Below are 3,878 nucleotides of genomic sequence, written 5' to 3'. Positions count from 1 at the left end.
CCAAGACACTTGCCAAGAGTTAGATCTGCTAAAGCAAACAGAAAGGGGCAGAGGAGAAGTTGTATCCATTAGCTTTTGCTATGCAAAAGAAATCATTACCAAAGTGCAGGGGTTTAAAACGACAACTGTTTCTTTGGTTCATGGTTTGCTGTTCTGGGCTAGCTCGGCTGATCTCTGCTGGATTCTTCTCAGGCACCTCTTGTCACCAGGTAGGGTGGCTGGTGGCCTGATGAGCTGAGATGTTCACTCACATGTCTGAAAGTTGGCGGGCTATTGGTCAGGAATTGGCTGACTGTTGGCTGAGGCTCTTTGCTTCCAGCAGGTTAGTTGTACCTTCTTCACCCTGTTGTTTCAGGGTTGCAAAGATGGCAAAATAAGAAGCTATGAGATCTTTAAAAATATTTATTTATGTGGCTGCAGCAGGACTTAGCTGCGGTATGCAAAATCTCCAGTTCCCTAACCAGGGATTGAACCTGGGTCCCCTGCATTGGAAGCATGGAGTCTTAGCCACTGGACCACCAGGGAAGTCCCTGGTGGGTTCTGTGGTAAAGAATCCACCAGCCAGTACAAGAACTTTCCAAGCCTAAGCTTGGAAATCACACATTCTTTCGGTCAAACCCAATTCTTAATGGAAGATTCTTGGCTGCTAAGAATCTGTAGTTATTAGCAGTTAATTATGATAGTAAACCCTTTGCTTAAGACAATGGACTCTTTCTTAGTTTCCGTTTGCATTCTAAGAGGGCCAGTAAATGTATCTTTACCAGCGGGACTCACTCTCTCTTTTAAACTAATTACACATCCACTCTGTGCCAGGCACACTGGCTACAGAAAGATCAGGTGGTCAGAGGGTACTCAGGGAGAAGGGGGAAGGAAGTTTGGAAGGGCTGTGTTAGTATCTAGTGGGGGCACAGTCTGGTCTAGAAGCAGTAGAAAGGCCTTCCTGAGAAAGTGAAGTTAAGCCTGAGTTGAAGGATGTCAGGAGAGAGCCGTGTCTGGGGGTCGAGTGTGGTAAAATGTAAGGATCCAAATGAAGTTACGGAAGAAGATCACCCCGTCTTGCTCCCTTAGTTACAAGCGAGAACAGTGAGGCCTGGATTCTCCCACATGTAGGGGAAGAGCAGAGATCCGGGCCTCCTGGCTGCCCTGTCTTGATTTGTACCTAGAATTAGGTCAACAAATACATTTCAGCTAAAGCTGCCTTGGAAAGTCCATCACAGACTCAGTCATTTTTCAGTCTCTGATTCCACCCTGCTCTTAGGAGGAATTCCACATTTCTTCCACCCCTGGCTTTCATATCCCATGTATCTCTAAAATTAAAGATCCACTCTGGACTGGCTGGTGAGGAACCCAGACAGATGACCCCCTTCATGTCTGGTTGTGTGGCCTGTGGACCCATGTGGCCAGTGAGGCAACTCCACTATGGACCATGCCAAGGGACCAAGCCCAGCCTCCAAACTGCAGGTAACATGTCAGAAGATGCAACCACCAAGAATTTTATCAGATACCGTTTGGCTGCAAAAAGGTGCAAGAAGCCACGAATCTATCATTAGGCAACTGGAACACTTGGATCCTGCCTAAATTAGAAACATGCTACCTGGCAGGGTACTGGCTCTCCTTTTGACCTTAATTCCTAGCTGAGGACATGGACTGTCCCCAGTCTGACAGAAGTCAACCATGACCTCCACCCTGGGCCATCGTGCGCACTTTGCTCTACAGCCTTCAAAGCATCCTCAAGATCATCACTTCACGAGACCCTCACAAAACTCTATCCAGATGCCAAATGGAAAAGTTCTCATTAAGTACATGAGAAAATAGAGGCTCAGAGGGGCTTGGAGACTTGCTCAAAGCCTCCAGTTAGTGGGGGCTTGATCCACAACATAAGGCCAACCTTTGAGCCTTCAAGAGTAGATCTTTTATGGAGAAAAACAGAACAAACAGCCTCTGACTTGGCAACAGACCATATCCTCAGGGTCTCCTGCACCCTGTACAGGTCTTATCAAATCCAGTCAGCCCAGGTGTTAATACATTCTCAAACCCTTCTCTCTCTCTCTCTCTCTCTCTCTCTGTTTGGCTGCACCATGAAGCAAGCAGAATCTTACTTCCCTGACCAGGGATCGAGCCTGCTCCTCCTGCAGTGGAAGCACAGAGTCTTAACCACTAGACTGCCAGGGAAGTCCCCACCAGCCCTTCTCTTTGATCCGACTTCCTTGCACATGACCTGGCCTGCTTACAACCTCGGTATGATGCTTCCAGCCCCACACAGCCAGAGCAGGTTGTCAGTGGGAAGTGGAGGATACTTTTTGCATGACACAGACACTACAACGTCTACCCGACTAGAGGTCAGTCTCTGGTGGGCAGGCAAGGAATCCTGGAGCCATGCCTTATTTAGCTGAATCAATGCACACAGATTGCCCAGCTGTTAGACATGGAGGAAGGACCGCAGGGAGCTCCCGGGGTGAGGAGGCCTGGCTTAGAATATCTGACAAGGGGGTGGTGATTAGACTCCCTTTGTGTTGTTGAGAGCAGATCTGGGGCAAACCGCTGAGAGTGCCGGGAAGCAAATTGTAATCCACCGGGAGGAAGAACTTTCAACCCGTTCAGAGCTGTCCAGAAGGAGAAGGTTTTGTCTTAAGTGATCGCCTATCTGTCATTCAGGGGAGTTGCCAGTCCCATTGCTGAAGAGCAAGAGCTGACAGAAGAGGCTTTTTCAGTCAAACTGAAGCCCATCAATTTCTCTTTATTAGGCCCAACCATTGGTCCTAATTTTAGATTCTGGAGCGGCATCAAATAAAGCTAATCACTCTTGCACATTTTACAAGAGGGGCTTGTAAATGAGTTTCTAATTGGTGGAATTTCAGGCATGGTTATAAAGTGCAATGAAGAATTTCAGGCCAGTGGGGAGATATTTTGGGGAAGTGTGGTCTTTTCACAGCCCTTAAATCATGCCGCAGAGCTGACCAGCCACCATCAAGGGTTGGACGAACATAGGAGAAATTCGTTTAATGTTCATTTGCTGAAGATTCTTTTGGTGGGAGCGAAGCGGCATCAGCAGGGCATTGGAAGTTTTCTTGGAGCTTTGGCGAAGGTCCCTTGCCTTTTAGACTCTGATAGTGAAACAGGTTCCCAATTTAGGTAAAGGTAGGGGCAGGAGGGGGCTTGCAAATGATCCGAGCATTTGGTCTCCTTGCTTGCCGAGATTTGTGGAAAGAATGAATGTAAGTAGTGCTTACAACATCCGCAGGCTAGGTCTGAGAGGAGTTCTACCTCCTTGTACTGGCCATGGAAGTCATTACCGGAGGTGCCCTGGCTTCTGCCTATGGGGTCACTGTGAGTAGAGAGCAACATTCAATAGGACCCCAGAGGTATTTGAGCTTCCTGCTGGAAGTCACAGCAGGGACTGTTGACACTGCCAGCAAGGTGTGTGTTCAGGGTTTCTGCCTCCCCTCACTGTGTCACTTCCCTTCTGCCCTTTTCTGCATGCACATTGTTTTGGATCACACTGGGTCCCAAGTATTGTGGAAGCAGAAATATGGCTCTGTAGCTCTCACTGAGGTGCTAGTGGCTTACTCTGTGCAGCCCGTATGCCCAGTCTGGAAGGTGGCACAATCAGTTTCCCAGGTATTTCTTGCTTTTCCCATCTTCCTTGTTTGTTTAACCAGCCAGCATTACTCCTTCTTTCTGGCAATAGCTAGGAAACATAGCCTGCTTCTCTATGCATGTATGCATCCATCCATGTATCCACTCATCCATGCATTTAACTCATCCATGCATCCATCCATCCATGCACATCTGCATTTGACAAGCAGTTGCAGGGCTTTTGTATAGAGTCAGACGCTGTGTTAGGCACTATAGATAAAACGTGTTAGGCACTCAAGGTA

At 47.9% G+C, this 3,878-nt stretch overlaps 1 non-coding gene across 1 annotated transcript; it reads right to left on the bottom strand.

The window, feature by feature from the left end:
- Positions 1-452: 452 nt before the first annotated feature.
- Positions 453-525, bottom strand: TRNAW-CCA (transfer RNA tryptophan (anticodon CCA)). Its single transcript has one exon. It is a non-coding gene; the product is annotated as a tRNA-Trp (tRNA).
- Between the last annotated feature and the right edge of the window lie 3,353 nt (positions 526-3,878).

This window comes from Capricornis sumatraensis, chromosome 21, assembly GCF_032405125.1.
Source record: "Capricornis sumatraensis isolate serow.1 chromosome 21, serow.2, whole genome shotgun sequence".
NCBI classification, from domain to species: Eukaryota; Metazoa; Chordata; class Mammalia; order Artiodactyla; family Bovidae; genus Capricornis; species Capricornis sumatraensis.
This window is presented reverse-complemented; position numbering and strand designations above follow the sequence as displayed.